Below are 21,756 nucleotides of genomic sequence, written 5' to 3'. Positions count from 1 at the left end.
TTCCAGAGCACTCTTTTCAGCTGCAAGGCCAGCAAGCACCATGGCCTTGCGTTGAGGTCTCATAGGTCTGCCAGCTTCTCAGCATGTAGCAGGATCACGGTCACTACAGGGGATCCCTTACAGATGAGGGCTGCCGGCTGGCCCAGCAAGGGATGCTGCTTTGGACAGCGCGTGCTGCCCGGGGAGGGGGGTAGCCGGGGTGGGTGGGGTGCTGCTCTGGGCACAGGGGACAGCGGTTCAGCCTCCCCTGACACGAATCCCCCGACGTGTGATTCTCTGGGGAGCAGTGCGGCCGAGCAGACAGGACACTGGGCTGGGGGTTCGACCATCGTGGCTCTGTTCCCAACTCTGCCACTGACTGCTTTGTAACCTTGGGCAAGTCACTTCGCTTTGGAGCGCTCCTGCTTCCTACCCTTTCCTGGTAGACTGATCTCTGCAGGGCAGGAAATGCCCCATACTACGTATACCGGACAGATGGCATGTACAGCGGCTTCGCCGAAGAAACGCTGAGCTCAGGAAACTTTCCCAACGCCAACTTACAGCAAAGAAAGCAAAGGTAGGGGAGCCCCTTGTGTAACCCCCCAGCATCGGGCGCACACGTGAGGGATGACCGAAGTCTGTCCCCACGGAATAAACTGAGCTTTGCCTGCACTAGAAAATCCAGGCTTTTAAGTTGCATCTTATTGTCAGCCCCTGGAATTGTCATTTGAAAGCCGTTTGCTTGTATTCTCATAACCAACGACCCAACCTGTGGTTGTCAAAATAAGAGAAGAAGGATTTTCTCCTGTGGTCTCCTCCTTTTAGCTTCCCGTCCCCGCTAACTTGCAAAGTCGAAGGCTTTTGAGCTGGGCTGTGGATTGGTGCTGGGGGCTAGCAAAACCCCAGCGTGGACGTGCTCTCTTTGGAACGGGCACGAGCCGTTGGCGGGCAGGGACTTGGGGTTTCTCTTCTTCCTTTTTCCTGCGCTGCTTTCCTCTGGCTGCCCCAGCCCACTGCAGAGTTTACAATACGCGCAGCATCCGTCGGGAAGAACATCTTTTGTTTTTGTCGCTTAGCAATTCCAGGCTGACTTTCAGTTTCAGCAGCTGAATTCACCCTTCCCATCCCGGAGCCGCGGAGGGCCTCGATCACACGGACTCGGTCGAGCTCTGACGCAGGCATGCGTGGTGGCTTATCCGGCGTCGCAGGATAGAGTGGGTGCTTTGGGGTTTAACTGTGTGGCTTCTGCGTAAGAGAGTGCCGTTCTTTAGGACGAACCAGCTCTTGCCCCTGGAGTACCTGGCTCGAGCCCAGCCTGCCATCCGGCGGAAAACAAGGTGTAGTTTCAGGGTACTCCCTAGAGGGCAGAAAGCTGTGTTGCAAACCTAACAAACACATTGCATAACGCGCCCCCTCGGTGGTCTTTGTACATATTAAACCCAGAGCGGACCTGTTTATCAGCTACGATTGACTCTTTCACCCCCGAAGAGTTAGGAGCTCCCCAGGGCAAAACTTGAACTGCTCGATGGGGATAGGGCAGGGGAAATTTGCAGCTGCTTACACGGAGTTTGGGTGGTGAATAACGAGGAAGCTAATGCAGAACATCGCAAGCCACGTTTAATAGTCAGCAGCGAGTTGCCTGTTTGCTCTGGACTTGCAAAGGCCGAGCTGAATCTGAACCACCACAATTAAGTCCATTAAACCTGGACTTGAGGTTCCTGGGTATGTCCGGGAAGTTCGAGTATGGGTCTCGGGCACGATCGTGGACGATAAGAAAACACTGTGCAAACCTTTCAGGAGAGGACATGGGTGGTTTTTGGTTTGCAGTGGCAGGGATGGTTGTATTAAGCTAGCAGTGCATGGCCAAAATACTGCACCTCGGCCACAGGGATTAATCTAGCTGGGAAGGGGAGGAGGTGGTTTTTGCTAACAGGGGTGCCTGCTGCCTCGCTCTCCCGCCCCGTTTTGAAGGATTTAGGAGCGATTGTGTGGGAGGATCCAGGATGTGAGCTGAGGAGCCCTAGGAAAAGAGCATTTGAGCTGAACTTCATTGGTGTCCTGTTCATAAAGCCAAAGCCCTGAGATATGGGGGGAAGTTTGGCCTCTAAACAAATGTGCTTGTGTCTGGTTGTGTGTGTGGAGCAGACTGGGGAAATTAATTAAGTTCACATCTTGTGTTAAAGTTTAGTCTTTTGAACTGCACTAAATGGAAACATTCAGCGCTGACAATCTTCTAAGCAAAGCATCTAGCATAAACTTCATCACTGGCATTCAGAAACAAGCCATAATCTAGCAATTTATTTCCACGCTTCTCACAATATTTTGGAGTGACCGGAGAACAAACATTGGATGGGCGCATTCAGACTTCGCTGGCCGAACCGACACGCAGGCATAAAACTGCGTTCTTCTCTTGGAAAAAAAGAAAAGAGATGGTCTTGCTCCTGATCTTTCAACTGGGAGTGTTTTCCTGGTGGCCGCCCCGTCCGCCATCTTCCACGTGGAGAGGGCGAGAGGCTGCTCGGGTGTTGACGTTGCGTCAAAGAGCATCTGTCCAAGGATCATGCGGTTTTGACGTCCATCTCTACGCCCTGCACGCTCTTCTGCTGTCCATCGGTTCTGGTCATTCTCCGCTTACCGAAGCTTTTCTTGCAACGGGGAAGCTTCTGTCGGTCTTCCAGGTCGTTGTGGCTCAGGCCATGACGCTGTTGGACTGCCGCATGAACTTTTGGTCGACCTAGTGTAAGGAAAGACATGCCCCTTGGGGAAATGTTAGTCCCAATGGCTAATTTATGGATGTCTTCTTAAAGTGCCTAATGAGTTAAAATAATTAGCGTGTACAGAGGCGAATGATGCAATGGAGTCAGTTCTGCTCTGCCGTCGAAGAAACCCTTGCAACTAGATCGCAGCCTTTACTCCTGCTTTCCTGCTTCTTTTCTTACTAAAACCAGATGCAGCACTGAAGGGGGGCAGGGGCATGTTCCCGGCAGAGGAAGCCTGCATGCAGTTTTCCAGTGTGAATTGCAATGTAGGAAGCAGCGACCAAAGGCTTTGGCGTGACAGGGACTTAACACAGCACGGGCGGCAGTCACTGGGAAAGGCCAGATCTCTGGAGGGCACTTCCAGTCTCCGAGGGTCCTGCACCCAGGCTGGGGTTTCCTTTTCAAGGAAGCACAAATGCTTCCCAGCTGAAGAGCCCGTCGCTGCGTCGCTGGCCCTCTGACCAAGCGGTTTCAAGACCTGAAGCATTCGCCGTGCCTTTTATTTGTCCTGAGGGTGCCTTTCATCCTTGAGTCGGCTCCCCTCTCCTTTCTTCCTCACGTTCTGCCACGCGCTCGCTGTAAGCTAGTCAGCGCCTCGGACAAGCAAACCCTTGTTTTTCCTCCCGAGAATGAAATTGCACCTTCCCGGGCCCATTTAATCAACTCAGCCTTTAAAGAGCTGCTGTCAGGTTTAATATTTTTATATGTCCTCACTTGCATTACGAATAACCTCTCCCGTTATTACACTGCAAAGCGTCTTAGGCTGAGGCTGGTCTTCTCTGCGCGTGCCACTGCTTCACCTTCTTTTTAGGCTTGCCAAAAAATGAGCTCAACATCTTGCCCGCATGGAGGCAGACGATCTGGCCCTGGGTCTTTAGGGCAAATTCTAAAACCTCGGTTTTGCTGATCGCTAATGATCATCCTAATGTCTGCAAAGCCCTTGGCAGCTGGGATGCCGTGACTTGTACTTCTTACGCTTACAGCCCCACTTCTTCTGTGCTGCTCCTGCTATTTGATGTGTCCATCTTCTGTCCTTTGTTTTAAACTTGGATTCAAAGGTGTAACTGTGCCCTGGATCCTACTTGGCCCGCTGCACCCCCTCAGCTCCGGTTCTGGGTTTGAGGAGGGCAGAGAAGTGGTGCTGGCACGCGATGGGGAGCTGTTGTGGGAGGGAAGAGGGGGGAGATGTCAGCCCCTTTTTTGCTGCCATGTGTGTCAAGCATGCAAAAAAAAGCTCACTGGTTTTTGGCAGCGAAAAAAGGGGTGACATCTCCTGCTCCCCCACCACAGCAGCTCCTCCACCGCGCACTGCCACTGCTTCCCTGCCGCTGCTGGAGTCGGAGCAGGGGCGGCAGCAGGCTGAAGGAGGGATAGGATGGGGGTCGGTCCCTGTCCCAGCTCCATTGCAGCATCCTTAGGCAGCACTTGCCCCCTCAGCTCCCCCACCCATCATTAGATTACTGCTTCGACGATCAGGCTTTCGGGCAGAGGCTCCCGTGTACAGAGCGTGCAGGGCAGGCCCAGTGGTGCCCAGCTACATACTTGGGTCTTGAAGGTGCCGCTTTAGTGCAGATAATTATATGGGAAGTCAGAGCTCTGATTTGTTTGATGCTGCAGAAGCTGCCTCTTCCTTTAGTCGAGAGCAGCACACATGAAAGGGAGTGGCTTAACATGAAATCCTCTCTGCTGAGTCCCCCGGCGTACCGGGCTGTGGGAACATGCTGGTGAAGAACAGGCTTTAGGACAACTTTGCCAATTCCTTCCTCCTCGCCCGAAAACTTCTTTGTGGTTCTGGGATCCCAGGCGGCATCCCAAAGCAACCGCTCAGGCGCTGAAAGCTAAACGAAGCGCGCGGCATCTCCACGCCGCGGTGCGAGGCGTCCCGAGATAGAGTCAATGGGTGCAAGTGTATGGATGGTTTATGACGGGGCAGGAGGCTTCCCCTCACATCAGCTGCCCCGCGGTAACTCCCTGGTGGCTGTACACACTCTTCTTCCCCTGGGATAAGTGGAAGCTAACCCGTGGTAACTTAGCCTTTTGTCATTGAGGGGTAAGGTACCGCTGGTTCGCTTCCATTTGATGCAGGTTAAAAGCATGTAATGTGAAGCAGCAGATGTACCGGCAAGCCCTGGTGACTGCTCCTATGCCCATAGCCAATGCATGGAGCAGCGCCTGTGGGTTTTCAAGATCAGAAGATGCAAGAGCCCTTTTAACATTAAGAATTGATGCATGTTGAATGCGAGCCCCTAGGTGGATCACACAGGCCGCCCAGCATCGAGACACGTGCTTAGCCTGGGACCCATCTGCCTTAATGTCATTTGTGTTGGGACCACCGTATGGGAGCGTGAGCTGCAGAGAGGCAAGCCTCACGTAGGACCGGGCACTGGTCAGAAGATACAGTGCAGTTATTGCCCTGGGATGAGCTTCCTTACTGTAGAGATGGCCCCAGTCCCGGTGTTACTTTGCAGCTTGCTCCAGGAGAGGGTACAGCCAGGGTGGATAAGGCTCTAGGATCAGGGGCCTTACAATAGCAGTGAGCGAGGGCTGGGCAGAGTCACCGATTCACAGGCAGTTTAAATTGGAGGCACTTTCTTCTAGGTGGTCAGTAGCCTCGGCCTCTCCTTTATCAGCAGTATGGGTGATGGATTAGTAGCAAGCGAGCGCTGGGGCATGGTGCTGCGGGCAGGGAATTCACTCCCCTCCACTCCCTTGTTTTTTAGCAGCCCTAGTAATTAATCACCACGCTCAAGAGAATGCGATAGGAAATGAAATTCAAACTCCTTGAAGCAGTTCTGTAGCTTCTGCAAATTCTCCTTTGCAGTCTGGAGTCCTGGCCTTTATTTAACTGCGTCAGAGGATCCATTTTCAGGGATGGTGATTTCGTCTTCATTTGAGATGTTTTGTGAGTTTTCTTCCCCTTCCGACTGCACCGAAGCTCTCTGACAGCTGCCTCACCAGTGTATAAACTGGATTTGGATTGTGCGGGGGTTGCTTACCCATCACTAAAATGCAGCTGCTTCTGGGGTGGTACGAACAACACAAGTTTGTTCAGGAAGAATATGAGGAGAGGACATGAAAAATAACTTCTGTGGTTGAAACCACAGGGAAATGTTGGGTAGGCAGAATATAATCTAAGCCACTTGGAATTTGGTCGTTCCACCCAGGTTAACATTCAGATGCTCGACTGCTGAAGAGGCAGATGTAGCTACAACAGACACCTATTAATCATTTGTCTATCACACCAGCTATAATCAAATTCATTGCTGGAGTCAGGCCATTCCAGAAAGGGCAGGTTTGCTACCCAAGTCATAAAGAAAATTGAACTACAGAAGGGGTGGAATTTGTTGGCAGACTACCCAAATTTATCATATTTCTGGTTTTCCCATTTCTGTTATGCACTCGGCAGTTTTATTTAAGCACATGGTGTTTGGTGTTTTTTTTTTTTAAAATGGCAGCCTGTGAATTAAAAGAAGATTCCCAGACCACGATGAGCAGACAAACTGAAATGCCCCTCCCTTCATCCCCTTTCAGCAACACCCATGCTCCGGGTGGGTATCTGGCGGGGGGGGCCTTGCTTGACCAGCCTTGCATCTGTGTGTGTCCGTGGTGTCGAGAAAATAGGCTTTCCCCTTGGACAAGTGAGTTCCAGCCGGGGCCGCACAGCTCTCGCGCTCTCCTCTTGGATTGTCGTCGTGCTGAGAAACCCTAGTCGGAGACAAGGACCCCGTTGTGTGATCTTGTACCTGCATTTCACATGTGCAAGAGGCTCAGCCTTGTGCCTTCTGAAACCTTCTTCCACCTTCTTTATCTCCCTTCCACTTGACTCCTGTGAGCCCGCTCTCTGCGTCCAGAGCCAGGAGAGACCAGTCAGCACATGGAGGACCCTGCTGTTTTTCTTCTCAGGTGAATCAAGAGGCCTGTCCCCACAACCAACCTGCCTTAAAAATAGCCCACTGGACACTACTCATTTTAGGAACCACTTAAAACTCACCGTTCTGTTATTTATAACTCTCAGGCTTGCAACAGCTTGTCCTGGGTCGTCTTCTCCCCATCCCTGTCGTCTTTCTCCCTTAACGGTGGCTGCTTCTGCATCCTGCTGTAATGCAACTCCAGGGACTGCAAGAAAAGCCATCATGCATCCTCCCACCTCAGCGACACACTCCCGTCCTTTCTCCCTCACCTGTTGTCCTTCTCTCCCTTCCCCTGGGTTTTTTTTTTTTTTTGCCTGCTGTTGCTTTATTTCACTTCTCCACTTTAGGGAAGCGGTTTTTCTTCCGTCTTGGTGAAAAGAGCGCAAAAGCAAGTCTTGCTCTTCCAGATCATAGCGCAAGTGGCAATGGGGAAAGGACTTCTTGGAAATCCAGACTGAACTGTTCAGCTACCACGCTGGGGACCGAGCGCTCCCCCCAGCCCTAAACTGAAATGACCGGGATTGTGGCCATAGCCATTTTATAGCCCAGGCTCTGAGAGACTTCTCTTTATGCTTTATTGGTGCCATCAGTAAAACAGCCTGCAGAACCGCTACTGTCCGCTTGACTTGTGCTGCCGTGACACGATGATACTTTCCACTCCTTGACCCATGGGTCACCAGCATGGCAGGAGCCTGGGTTCTCCAGCACCGACGCACAGGCCTTCACCTCGTGGACTAGCACAAGGACTTCCCTGCTTCTTGAGAGCAGTAGGTTATTACCCTTTGACAAATGAGGCATTGGTACAATAATAATTGCCTTGATGCAGTGAAGACCAGTTGGGTCACGGTGGTACAGCAATAACTGCCGTGCTGCAATGAAGACGAGTTGGGTCAAAGTACCGAACCTACTAGTGAATGAAGTGGTTCTAGTTTCCTGGCTGACCAGACTTGCTGTTCTTTGCCCACCTAATATTTTAATTAAACTTGTTCAAGGAGGTTAAGAAAAGGGGTCTGTCTTTTGTTATGTACCTGTGCAGTGGGGACTGATTCTCAGTTGGGGTCTCTAAGGATGGCTGTAGTGAGGTTAGCGTGTGCATTCAAGTACAGGTTTACAGAAGTTTCTCCCCAAAAGAATGACACGAAAACCTGTTTCTTAGTAACTATATAACTGATTGATCTTGCTCATTTTCCATGCGTGGGAGTGATTGTTGGTGTAGGGTTTATTTCCGTGATGGCAATGGCACTGGGTTGGGATTCAGGAGATTTAGGATTCAGCTCTGCTTCAGGGCTCCTTCTGTGACTTGGAAGAGATCAAAGATATTCTGGTTTAATAAAAGATACCAGATTTACCCAAAAAGCCTTGTCTGCTTTGGGACAAATGACTTACTTTCTCTGTGCCTCAGTTTCTCCACCTGTAAAGCTCGTCCCTCCACACCTTGGCGGGAGGTGGTTGAGGCGAAGTGGGTTAATATTTGGGGGGCTCCTGGACATGACCCTGACAGGGGCCGGAGAGGCACTTGGCTAGGTTAAAAGCTGGAAATTTGCAGCATCGCACAGGCAGAAAATGCAATGGCTGGTTTCAGAGGTTTCTCTGTGCTCTTTGCTGTGGAAGTCAGGCTACCTCTGAGCGTTCAAAGCTTGCGCGATTCGTGAAATGTAATCAAACTGCTTCAAAAAACCCTCCCAGTACAGTGGTGAACGCGCCCCGCTCCCTCCCGTTCGGCGGCGTCTGTCAGGTGGCACCGGCGGTCCCAGGAGAGCGGCTGCATTCGAGTGGCTCGGGCAGTATGTATTTAGTTTAATTATCAGTCAGCTGGTGTGGGAATCAAGTGGGAGAGCTGGCTCCGAATCCTTCGCCTGTCATGGCAGCAGCATGTGCTGGAGAGTACGCACGCTGACTGTATTGCAAACAACCAGGAGCACATGGAAGAGAGGGAGGGCGAGCGCAAGGGAGAGCGATCTTCACAACAGCATGTTAGTCATCTGGTTGCTGCTCAGCCTGAACGCAGACTGGTTTAGCTGGAAATCTCGCAGGTAAGGGGAGCGTCGGATTTCTCTAAGCCTCCAAAATGTGCTTTTTCTTTTCTTGCGAGCTAGCAGCAAATTTGCTCCCAGCCTTCAGCATTTCCCTCCCCGCCCCCCAGCGCTTTAATCTCCGGTCTCCTTCACCGAAGCTGTTTCCAGGCAAACTGCATTTTGCTGGGAGATCGGAGCGGTTTCTGCACAAGGCAGGGACGCCTTTGATGTCACTTGTGTCAGTGTTTATGCAACAGCGCAAATAAAAGGTAATGCCCGGCTAGTGATTATATTTAGATTTTCAAAGGAAAAAGCTGCCTGAGCTGGAGCATTTCAGCTTGGATTATTATTATTATTATTGTTTTAATTTTTAATGATGGAACTTTTTTTAGTACTGTTCACTTTGCCTCCTCCCACCTCTTCCAGTGCCGAATAATGCTGTGTGCACTTTTGGAATAACGTGCTAAGTAGAAAATTACATATTTCAGCAGTGACCTTGAAAATCAATGTGTAAATGTTTAAGCTGGATAGATCTGGCAAGGATCCTCGCAGCAAATCGCAGAAGTAAGGACATTAGTTGGAAAAAAAAAAAAGAGAGAGAGCGCGAGCGCACTCCTTGCTAGAAGAAAAAAAATTGCTGATTGCTTAACATTCGTTAATCATTGATGAAAGAAGTAAAAGCAACAGATGAAGTTAATGATTTCACATGGATGTGTAGCTTTTTCGGAATCTCGGTTAGAAACCATTGCACGATTTGAAGGAAATATTCCCGATGCTGGAAATTTAATTTTACATGATTGTGTAAAAAATGGGATCTGAATGCTGCCGTGTGCTCGCATCTGTTCCCCAACTAAAGGGGCTACAAGAGTTTCTGAAAATCCCGGAGTCAGACTTGGGAATAGAGCAAGTCCAGTGGATCTGCATGTCGCTGTTTGCTGACACGGTGCCGTGCTCTTCAGCAGCGATAGAGGGAAGGAGGTGGGAGACGGGCGAGTTCGTAGAATAGGACAGTACAGCACACGGTGTCTTGCACACCGCTCCTGGAAGCCCTGTCTGGGTATTATTCTAATTAAAAGTACACGCAGCCACATATTTCATGTGAGTGTCTACAATGGCATTTGCATCTTCCCGGAGGTAGCATCTCCTTCAAAGATGGAATCTGCCCAGAGGATTGCTTGTTGTGAGCATTGTAGTACGTGTGCAAATGTACTTGTGCAGATCGCCGTGCCTTGGAAGCATACTTGAGATGTGCTGTGAGATCCCTGAACCCCCACGCTTGGGAATTATTTGCAAATGTTAAAAACCATGGTAGTACACTGACATTGGGGGTAGAAGGTAGGTTGTTCAGATCCCACCCGCAGCTCTGATGATGCCCCGATACCGTACCTAGAGCAGTGGGATACAGTCTGTTATACAACATGTTAAGAGGTCAGGTGGAAGCCCAGATCCCACAACGCTTTTTAAGCTTTGTGACCTATTTGTTGTCTTTTAATTGTTCTTTGTCGGGGCGGCCGGATTCACGACTGCGAGAGATTGCTGTGCGTGTGTCAACTGGTGCATTAACGTCCTCGGTGGGGCAGGGACTGTGTCTTTCTGTGTCTGATCAGCACCTAGCACATAAATGCTATTGGAGTGCAAATGACTCCTACTGCTGCTGTCATTGCCCCTAGCTTGTTGCCTGTGCAAGGTGTTTTACAAAGCGGAGCCCCGCGCAGCGTTGCGTTTGCCCAGAAAGTCATGCACTTGGCCCATATTTGCCACAGAAGTGGATGAGTGGTGAACGGGGTTTGGCATTTGCACAGCTTTCACATCACCCGAGTGCTGCATACCTTCCTGGGGTGGAAATAGCCATTCCCCAGTTCCAGACTTCGCTGCATCCCCCTCCTGTTGTCGTTTTATCTCTGACAGCAGCAGCTTAGTCACCAAATAGCACAGGAACAACCGTCGAGTGTTCAGTATGTGGTGCTGCACTGCAGCCTTGTATTGCCGTGATACTGCTAGTCTTTATGCTATCTCATTGTATTCATGGTGGTGGGTCCCCTAGAGTAGGGTAGCACTGTACTAAGCATTGTACAAATATGCGGTAAGACAGTCCAGACCGCAAAGACCTAATGGTCTTAATAGGCAAGGCAAAGAGTGGGGTCCATTTGGTAAACTGAGGCACGAGGAGATTATGACTTACCCGCAGGAGTCTGTGACAGAGCTGGGAGCTGAATCCAGATTGCCCAAGTCCCAGTCCAGCATCTTGGCCATAAAACCAGCCTTCTTTACTTGCCATCACTGCATTTTTCACTGGTCTGCCCTTGCAGCCCATAACGGTAATGGGCTGTGGGTGTGTTGAGGATGGGACCTCAGCAAGCTCCTACTGTCAAACCATGAAACCATTGGTGTTTCTCCTCTCTGTCTCGACAATCCAACTGGGATGCGTCCGAGCTTGCCTCCTCCGTTACCCTGCTCGGAAATGGGGAACGTCAAAGGTGGATGGAGGGTGGAAGAGGTGGATGCTTTGAAGCACTCTTTTTCTGGACTCTCGGGCTGATCCGGTCTTTTTCAAGGTGAGATGGCATCATCAGAGGATGTTCCTGGCAAGCTTTCACAAGCCAAGATGGCATAGCACGTGATGACTGGCATGTCCTCCAGTGATTTGCACGTGTACACATTGTGCAAGAAGACGGGATCTTGGTTAGGGACATGCATGACCTTCCATTCCTGCCATGTGGCGAGGTCATTCCAGAAAAAGGCAGATAATTGCTTTTATTGGCAGGGGTTGGGATCTGCGGTGGCAGCAGAAATGCAATCCTATTAGGTGCATGGACATAGATGTCTTGCTGTGTTGGGGGAGAATGTATTTTGGCTTCTTCTGGTAGAAACTTGCCCTAATCATTGGGTGTCTTTCACAGCGGGCGCTTGGTGCAGTGATCAGCCAAGGCAACATGGGGAACGGCTTAGTGCCCTTGTGACGGTCCCTCTGGAAAGCTTTTAGTTTTGGGGCTGTCAAGTTTTGCATTGCCTTGGCCCTTCATTTGGCGCTCAGTGTCCAGGAAGATGTCGGAGATGTGGGCTGATCCCACAGAAGACAACCCTCCTGGCTGTGCCATCTTCTCCCAGGGTAGCAGAGCGCGTGCCGGCTCCAGCGCGTAGCAGCGGAGGAGTGGCGTGAGTGGGGCTGGGACTCTTGTGAAACCTGCGGCAGGGAGAAGGGAGGCATGGCTCTGAAATGCTTTGCTTTAAGGCAGCTTTGGTCTACACAGTTCAACCACCTGAAAGGCATGTGCCGTGTGGGTAGCAGCATAGTAGCATGCCCCTGCCCCGTTCCTGGGGGATGTGCTAGCTTGCCGTTGTCATTCGGAGCAAACCCAGTGGTTTCCGACACTTTTGTAGAGCCAAACAGCAGGCGGGGGCCATGGTGGATTGTAAACCCCTCCCTTCCTATCGAGGCTGCTTTATAGTGGCAGGGGCAGCGATCAAAAATGCATCATTAAATGGGTCGGTTCCCCTGCAGAGCTGGGCACCCATGCTGTTGCACTCTTTGGGCCAACTCCCTGCTGGCCTGTCTGCCCATGGATTTTGCTGAGAAGACAAAGTGCAAGCAAGATGAGTGCAATTTAGTCTGCTTGCTTCTTAAATGTCCCGGCTGAGGGGTGTACTCGCTACCTGTCCCTTTGGAGACTTTGCCAAGCCGCCTCCTTTCTCTGGGTCTGTTTGAGAACTCTAAATTAACGCCTTTAAAAAAAGGCATTGCAGGTTTTTGCACCCTCGTGGTTGCCCCCCAAATGGCAGTGCGAAACCCAAGCTCTGAGCTGAGTGCTTCCTACTAAACTTGTCAGGCTTTTGAGATTTTCACACTCCATAGTGTGGGCATGTTCAGTGCTTAATTAGTTTGACTTTCATTATTCTGCCTGGCAAAAACATCAGAATCCAAAGGTTGTTCAAAGGGCATGAAATGATGCAATTATATTTGCTCCTTGCTACCTCCTTTAACAGGTCCGCCTCTCTGGCATGATCCTCTGGGGGGTGTCGCGCTAAAAAGTCTTCCGGTACTTGGTTTCTGCTAACAGTTGTTTTGTACCCATCTTCCACGACGCGTCAGGCTAAACGCTAGCCCCATCGACCGAGCACGGGGACTCGAGGAGCCGATGAAGTTTGACAGTCGTCGCAGCCTTTCTTCTTGCTGGTGCGGGCCTGGGATGCTTTGAAGGGTTCAGCCAGATAAATAACGAACTGACGTGTAATTTCCAGCTGTGCCGTTCCCTGCACCGATCCTTTTCTGTTTACAAGAGTCCTCTCCCCTCCCCGAGCGCTCCTCCGTGACCCTGGGGCTTGGTTAGAGAGCAGCCTGCGGCGCCGCTGAATCCACCTGGGCTCTTTGCACAGACCTCCCAGTCCCAGCAGCCCTCGAGGAAACAACACCCAGAAAAAGGGGGAGGAAAAAAAACCCAACCACCCAAAACCCTGCAGACCCATTTCTCCTTCTCAGTATCTTTGGGAAAAAATGAAGATCTCCTTCGCCAGCAGGGCTGCAGATGTGGGGATTGGTTGGAAGCCTTAATTATCAACTGCGTTTAATTAAATGTGTGGTCTCAACCATGAAAGTAAAATATCTGTTATTCGGGGCGTTGGATGCAGTTGCACTGTTCTGGGTCCAGTTTATGTGTCTCGCTGGTCCTGGCACTTAGCAGAATATTTTGTATATCGTTTCTCTTCCAACCTGATGACTGTCAGCTGTATTTGCTGTGCCCTTACAATGCCTGACAGCCCTCTCTCCTATTGCCACGGCTTAAAAATAAAATGCACCTTCTCCATGCCATAGGGAGTCCTGATGGCACCCCTGGACTTCTCTTCCCCAGGTCTCAGGGAGCTGGCAGTCACCTCCCAGCTCACTCTTCAGCCTCAAACACCTGGTTATCTACTGTTCACAGCAGCTTCCTGAAGTTTTGCCTTTCCCTGGACTGCCTGGAGAAAACGAGCGCGATGCAACTGGCCCGCGCAGACCGCTGGGAGCACGCGCGATTATCCCAGCGCTCTCGCGGCTCCTCTTTCCCAAGCTTGTCGGCCTTGCCCGGGAGCGGAGCTCTGTCTTTGGCAATGGGGGTGAGTTCCAGCTGCAGATTTAAGACGGGCTGCTGCTAGATCCAGTATTTCCTCTTTTCCAACGTTATCAGCAAGATGTATGGTACCTCCTTTTGACACTCAGTGCCTCAGGCTGCAGAGTTATTCAGGTAGCTGTCAGATGCTTTTGTGATCCATCCCTGTGCTGATTTTATCTGCCCTGCTTTCTGGAACCTGGAGCCTAGCACGTGCATCAAAAAAGGGAGGGCTTGAATTAATATGAATCGCCTCTGTTCCAGGGAACTGCTTAACAAAATTGAAGTAGTTGAAAGTTCGTGGAAAATTCAGAGGCACAAGTCTGCTGTTTCTATTTGCCATGGACAGCCCAGTAGCAGAAACCATTGCCACATTTCTGCTGCATCAGTTGTCCGGAGAAAGGGAAGTAGGAGCAGTACAGCACTGTGTCCGGGGCTTGCCTACACATGACCCAGAGGGCTTTGGTTATCCACGGGAAATGATCTGCAGCAACCTTTGCACCAGCCGTGCCGCCACACACCCTTGCAGAACTGCAGCTAAGCTGCTCTCGACTTGTGGCACGGCGTTCAGAAAGCCCTACCGGATTTGGGAGCAGGTGCTCCACACCGCGCAGCCCGTTCAGGGCATTTCTCCACTGCTGGGATTGTTCTTGCTGCATCTCGGGGATGGGGATGTTCCCCAGAAGGCCAGGGAGCCCCAGGGGCTAACCTTTTAGATTATTCCCGTGCTTTGGTGGGAAGTTAGAACAGCATGAGGTTTGCCCCAAAATGCCTGTTGATGGAGGCCAGGCACTTGAATGGGATCTAACTTAAGTTAGGCCATGCAGATCCCCAGTCTGGACAAGTGTGAGTGTGAAGTAGTGTGTGTGATGGGCTCTTGAAACGCTGCAGTAATACAAAATATATATTCTGATCCATGTTAAGAGCAGCACCTGGTTTGCTAATAGTCTTCACATCAACAGTGGCGCCCAGCCCTTCCTTCGTTCCTCGCCCAGTCTGCCGGTGCTGTTTGCTTCTCCCCAGCCGTCTTTTATTCTTGCTCCTATGCCAGCCCTTGCTCCTGCAGTGCGCTCACCCCAAGCAGATCCTTCTCCACGTTCTGGTCTCTCCTCACCGCGCCGTTCCCTCCTGCCATGGTGCTGGCGCACCGTTCACGAGAAGTATGTATAATAGTGCTGTGTCTCTTCACGTGAAGACAGTGATGTGGGCTCTTTGTCCAGACCCTCTCAGGCAGCGCGGCACAGGAGCACTGACATCCCAGCCAGACGATGGGAAGAACGACAGACGGTCGGTCTGCTAGAGGCATGTCCCCAACATCCCATTTCTTTCGCCTCCATCCCAGCAGTATCAAGAACTAAACAAAAACCCAAGTCCAAAACCATTGCTTCTTATCAAGTCCCACAGCGGGAAGAATCGATATAATCCCCATGCTATCCTGGACTTCATTGTAGTCTCAGCAGCAGCTGAAAGTAGGAAAGGGAATAGATTTTTGTTTGACTCCTCTTGAGTGTGATGCCTGAAATACCAATCACCATGGGCTGGTTAAATTATAGACTATCAGGTTGAATGTCTAAATCTGGATAGGGCACCGGACCTGGGATTCAGTAGGGCTCTGCTCTGCCACTCACCCCCCGTGTGACCTTGAGCAAATGATTTTGCATCTTCCATATCTTGTCTGTTTATGTGACGAGCATGGGCAGGGGCTTTAATTACCATGGCTCTGTACAGAGCCATGAACTTGATTGAAGCTTCTGGGCATTTGCAGCGATGCACCTAAATGAAAATGCTAATAATCAATACATCAAAGCACTTCTTAATTCACTGAACAGCCTCTTGTTCCTATTCTCTGGATTTCTTTCTCTCTCCTTCCCTTGCTCCTGCTAAAAAAAACAAAACAAAAAAACCCCCACAAAAAACCAAGAAAACCCTGTATTTGTAACAAGCAGAAGAGAAAAGTTTCTCTGAGTGTTCCCCAGGCATCGTGATTAACTGCTGCTTCTTAAGAAAGTGTGCCCGGAGCAGTGGAGTGCAGATAATTCTCTTCCCCACCCACCTGAGCTATCATTATGCTTGAATGATGGTCCATCACAGGCACGGCTCAATTGTGAAATGATGGAATTGGAGCTCTTTGGAGTTGTTGGCATAGTGTGGATCCCTGTAATCCACTCTGGCATAATGTAATTTAAATGCACCAGGAGACGGGCTCCGGGAGCGAGCAGCTAGTGCTGTTACAGAGCTCAGCAACCCCAGTGGGATTCAGCGCATTTTCCAATGCCGTGACGGAGACCATTGCTTCTGTATTTCAGTACTAGACTTCATGTCAGACCCTTGGGGCCTCTGGGCGCTACCTTAATATAAATATTAATTTATAATGAGGTCAAGATGATTGATTTTTGGAACGTGCTGCTTTGTCGGTCCTTTCATAAAAATAATCCTGCTCGCTGATCTGTGTCATCCGCCTTCCCAAAGCAGGCTCTTCCTCTGATCTAGATGATTTATGCATCTTCTCCATTGCAGCCATTCGGGAATTATTCCACATTCTTAGTTTGCCCAGATCCAGACCCTCGCCCACTTCAGCGTGGCACGAGGACCTGTCTCCACTCCCGCTTGGTGCAGAGACCCTTGGAGTCCAGTTGCAGATAAGGACCTGTCTAATGAAGAGTGGTGGTGTTGTCATCCCATGGTATCCACCCATCAAATTCTTATTAATTATGGCAGTCCCTGTCCCCAGTCTTTGTGCCAAGCTGAATGCACTTACTGCTTTTAACTTTTTTATAAAAACCTTCTAGCTGCAAGGTTATTAGTGCTGCCCTTCGATGAACTCCTGCAGTCGCCAGAACCTGTCTGATGTTACGGTGGTCAGCACCGACCCGTCCTTGTTCTGTGAGCACGTGGCCTTTGAACCACCACCACCATCGCCATCCTCCATGGCTTGGGGCCTCGCTTTATGAATCGCATCTGAATTCTTCTCCAGTCGCATCACCAGTTCTTGCATTCGAGCTGCTGCTTCCCAAACATCCTCATTAAGCATGTGCTTGGATTTTTTACTAAATTACAATCAGCACGCCTCTCCTTGTGTGTTAGGTTATTTTCCCCCGTGGATATTGATTACAAGTCGAGTCTCATTTTATTTCCTGCCTGTATTATCTTACCTCCCTTGGTCACTCTGTAATAAGTTTCTGTCCCCATGATGGTTACAGCTCTTCCAGATTTAGTATCCTATGCAAATTTCAGTACCTTGCTGATTCTTAATGAAAATATTTAATAAGATTGGGCCAACAGATATCCCATTGACTTGGTTAGACACCCCTCCCACCCTCGTGTGCTTGGTTAATATATCATGACCTTGTTTATGGACTGAGGGGATGTTTTGAGGCTGTGAGAAAAAAGCTGGCCTGAGTGACTGGGGAGCTGAGCCCTTCAGCACGTGAAAACAAAAGCAGCCTTCTGATAAGATGCATGGTCTATTTAATGCAAGAAAAAAGGTAGAGATGACATTGTAATTCATACCTGAATTACAATTCCCGGGGGATCCAGAGGTGTGCCACCATAATTGACACGTTATTTCCCATCTTCTTTTTAAATTGCACCCCGTCACGTTCAAGTTCGTGCTTCAGAAAGAAGGGAACATCATTCCCATACAATTGGATCAAGGCCAGCTGACAGCAGTCTCTTCCTTTTCCCTTTGGCAATAAGAAGCTGTTTGACATACTTTAAAAGACAGAAAGCATAAGGCTGTCCACAATGATTGATTAGTCTGTTAGCCAGGCCTAGTCTGTCAGCGCCGCCCCACCATCCAAAAAAAAATGCTGGGTGTAGGCGTTCTCAAGATCAGCTGGAAATGATGGGCACGTAATAGGTATGTCTGGCTGAGGTCGTCTTACCTGTGTCACTCATGAGGTCCAACCAAACGATCCTAAATAGTCCTTTATGGCCTTACATAGGCACATCTTCATCCCGCTCGGACCTGAGGGATCAGAAGAAGCCATCGATCTGGCTGCCTCCTGGAGGCATTTCTCCGGCAGCAATCAGCACATTGTGTAGGAGGTAGTCTTCAAGGGCCGGCTGACTTGAAGGTGTCCAGCCTGTCGAGGTGTCCCTTCACGAGGTCAGCTTTGATGGAGGGCAAGGAGTCTCCCTTGCCCAGACCTCCCTGACCCATAGTGGGTAGGGCCGTCCCATGGGACTGGTGAAAAACTGGTGCAAAGTACCCCTTTAGCAAGTTCGCTTTTTCCTGGGTGTCAGTTGTCAGTTGCCCCGTCTGGTTCAGCAGGGGCCCGATGTTGCCCTTGCTTTTCCTCCGGCTCCCCACGTATCTAAAAAAGGACTTTTTATTGTCCTTGATATTTGTAGCCAGCTGGAGTTCAGTCGCAGCCTCGGCTTTCCTGGTTTGCTCTCTGCAGGTCCGGACCAGAGCAGAGTACTCCTCCTTGGTGGCAGTTGCACTCCTCCATCCTTTGTAGGTCTTGCTTTTAAGACACAGGAGGTCTGCCAGGTCCCTGGAGAGCCAAGGGGGCTGCTGTGCCCTTTTGCTGGCTTTCCTCCGAGACGGGATGGACTTTGCTTGCGCATCCAGGATTGGTCCCTTGAGGAGCAACCACTCGTCCTGGGCTCCCCTCTCCGTTGGGTTGTGGCCTTTTAGGGCCTCTCTGACAAGCCTCCTTAACTTGTCAAAGTCAGCTTTCCTGAAGTCGAGGACTTCTGTATTACTGACTGACTTGCTAGCCTGAACCCTAATAACCTTCCTTTTCTGGGAAAACAGGAGAGCTAATTCAGATGTCTTCACGTCATCCTAGTTTACTACTGCCTTTCCTTCTCATGACTTGAAAAGCTGCAGTACAGCACTTTAGCATGGTCCACGATCTATTTAGTTAAATTAGGAGAAGACATTAATTATGAAGGTGAAGCACTCAAATGCATGATAGGCTCTTTGCTTTGGCCACGGGTAGATTAATGATGGATCATAAAACACTGGTGAATGGGAACTCACACTTGAAGTACCTATAAAGACAGCTATGTGCCTGCCACCACCAACATAAAAGGGTCATTCATGAAGGGAAAAAAAAGGGTTACATTTCGTAAGCTCCTTTTGAGATGCACTGAGCTGGGAGCACTTATCAGAGAGAAACTGGAAAAATGGTTAATAACCTGTTTAAATATTTAAGGGGCATTCTTCTTCCAAGCAGCTTTAGATGATCTCTTTGAGCTAATGTTATAATCCCAAGGTCTGGGGTTACAGATTATGAACAAGGAAGTGTTTAATAAAAAGCCAGTGGAGATAAAAGCGTTTCCAGAGAAGACCATGACTTTTCAGAGCAGCGTGCCTTGACGCAGCTAACCCGGTGACTGTCGTATCGATGGGAGCACAATGGCTTTCTAGTTGGTGTGGTGGCTGCTGTATAGCAAAAAGTGCTTTCCGTTATAGGATCAAGGCTGAAGGTAGGGAAAACAGATGATGTGGAAGATGGCGGGGTTCAAAGGCAATGGAGAAAGCCTGCTGCAGTCGTGTCGGTTCTCCCACCGATAGTACTGAATTGGGCAGGGAGACTTGGCAGCGAGAGGGGGCTCTGAGCACTAGCTGGGTCTGAGCCCATGGCTGCATGGACCCTTTCGCACCGTTTCAGGTTCCCAGGTTTCTCTGTCAATCGGCGTATGCCTCATCCTGCCCTGCGAGGCTCAGACCCGGTGAAGGGCTGAAGTCGACATGCTGCGGCAGTGTCTGAAGCGTAATATAATAATGCTGTGGTGGCTGAAGTGATGACCCCGTGTCTCCAAGCAGCTTTCCACGCTGGCATCGAAGCTCTCGGGTTTGAGCGAGGGGACCACGAGGCGGGAGGGGAAACCTGGGGCCTCCTGCTCGGTTCGGAGGGCAGGACAGACGGCGCGCCCTGGCTGAGCGCTCGGAGGAGAAGCCGGCGGCCCCGCTCCCGTGGGGGTTTGCCCGGGGACGATCAGGAGGTGTCAGCTGCAGCTGCCGCTTCTCCTGGGTGGCATTTTTCTCCTTCTGCCACAGGCACGTCAGGCGCCGAGAGCGCCGTGTTTACATTGTTCTGCACACCTGCTCCTTTCCTTTACAGAGCTGACATCCAGCTTCTCGTGCGTTGATGGACCCGGCTCCTCCTAACAACTGCGGAGGAGCAAAAGGCAGTGCCAGGCCTCCGCTGGCGACCGCGGAAGGGAAATCTGCACCCGCCGGTCACCAGCGCTCCAAGCAGACGTCGGGAAATACTTGGAGCGGTCCCCGTGGAAAAAGGGAATATTTGCTGCTGGTTACCATAGCGATCGCTGTCTCTGCGTGCGGGAGGAGTGGGACTCTCGAGTGCTCCGCTGCACAACAGCGACCGCGGCGCGTGGATTCCTGCTCAAGGCCCCGTGTAGGATGTACACTTGAAACGGGAGCGCAAGGTGCAATTGCAAGAGGGGCAGCCGTGGGTTTTCCTACTTGAAACGTAGCTTGTGCGTCTCTCCACGGTTCTTCGGTGAGCGTGCGTGGCGTTGCCGATTCAAAGCTGAGCCTGGACGCCGCTCTGCGTGCTTGTGCAGGGCTTGGTCCAGCCATGGGCGTTCAGGGCTGCAGAGGACCCGTGCGGGGCAGAGGGCTGGGCAAGCTAAATCGCATGTTTTATACTCGGATGCTTTACATTTGATAAACCTGAAAGCCTGCTTTGGAGGCGGAGAGTTACCACCCGCTTGGAGTGGGAGGATGGGATGGGACGGGGTGAGCAAGGACTGTGCTTTTCCAATGGCTGGTCCCACCGCCACCCCAGGCCGTGCGTGGCCCACATCTGGCCCGTGAAAGAGAGCCGTGGTCCGGATCCAGCCCAGGGCGTGGAGTGAGTTTGATGCCGCTGCTGTAATCGTTGGGTTGAAAGTTTCAGAGGAACGTGGGGCTTAGTCTTCACTGCCATCAGTCGAGGTGTACGCAACTGCCAAGCCATGCGAGAGCATCCTCAGTGGCCACGTGCGGTTCCTGTAGCCCGTCACTGAACGTAGTCACCGGGCACTCGTAGACAGTCTGCAACACGGTGTGCGTTTTGCCACAGCTACAGTCTGGAGCGTCACGAAGGCCCCAGCAACAGAGGTTCGCTGCACACAGGCCTTGCCCTGTCTGGTCTTTGTGCAGCCAGCCTCCACCCTTGGGGCCTTTGCAACGATCCAGACTGCAGCCGTGGCGAAACGCACACCGTATCGCATATTGTTGGGGACTGCCTCCTGACTAAGTTCAGTGGTGGACTGAACTTCACTGCCATAAAGGGCGTGCTTACCACTGGATAGCACCACGTGCATTAGTTGCCCAGCTATGGCAGACACCGGCAGTGTAGTTTTTCTTGGCTGTGTCAGCTAGGGTCAAAGGATCCCAGCAGGATAAGCATTCAGCGTGTCTTGAAAGTGTCCAGAGTAGGTGCTTGCACCACTTCTGGGGGAGTCTGTTCCAGGCCTTGGGGGCTCGGACAGTAAAGAAGTTTTTCATTATGTCCAGCCTGAAATAGTCTTGCAGAAGTTTGTGACCTTTGGTCCTTGTCATCCCTTGGGGCGCTTTGGGGAACAGGAGTTCCCCCAGATCCTGGTGCACACCCCGTATGTACTTACAGGCTGCCACCAAGTCCCCTCTGAGCCTGCGCTTCTGCAGGCTGGAGAGTCCCATGGCTCGCAGCCTCTCTTCATAAGGCCTGTTCTCTTGTCCTCCGATCATGCGCGTGGCTCTCCTCTGGACTCTCTCAAGCTTCTCCACATCCTTTTTAAAGTGCAGAGCCCAGAATTGGATGTGGGACTCCAGCTGTGGCCTCACCAAGGCCGAGTACAGCAGGAGGGTGACATCCCGGGTCTCACTCGAGATGCATTGGTAGATGCAAGCCAGAGTTTTTGTTTGCTTTGCCAGCTGTGGTGTCACACTGGTGGCTCTTGGTCATCTTGCAGTCGTTCGTGACCCCCCCAAGTCTCTTTTGGTCATGGTGCTAGCAAGTATAGCACCACCGAGCCTATAAGTGTGATGCAGGCTTTTATTCCC

General features: G+C 51.0%; 1 protein-coding gene across 21 annotated transcripts in view; it reads left to right on the top strand.

Moving 5' to 3' along the window:
• NCOA1 (nuclear receptor coactivator 1) overlaps positions 1-21,756 on the top strand; it is a 277,952-nt gene that overhangs the window by 131,071 nt on the left and 125,125 nt on the right. Inside the window, exon 1 of one of the 21 annotated variants that reach the window (XM_090023084.1) lies at positions 8,514-8,682. The exons of the other annotated variants lie outside the window; for them this stretch is intronic. The gene's annotated coding sequence lies outside the window, so the exon portion shown is untranslated. Of the gene's footprint in view, positions 1-8,513; positions 8,683-21,756 lie in introns of those variants that run through there. 21 annotated transcript variants of the gene reach the window in all.

The sequence above is a fragment of the Crocodylus siamensis genome, chromosome 1, assembly GCF_052110815.1.
Source record: "Crocodylus siamensis isolate JL-2025a chromosome 1, ASM5211081v1, whole genome shotgun sequence".
NCBI classification, from domain to species: Eukaryota; Metazoa; Chordata; order Crocodylia; family Crocodylidae; genus Crocodylus; species Crocodylus siamensis.
This window is presented reverse-complemented; position numbering and strand designations above follow the sequence as displayed.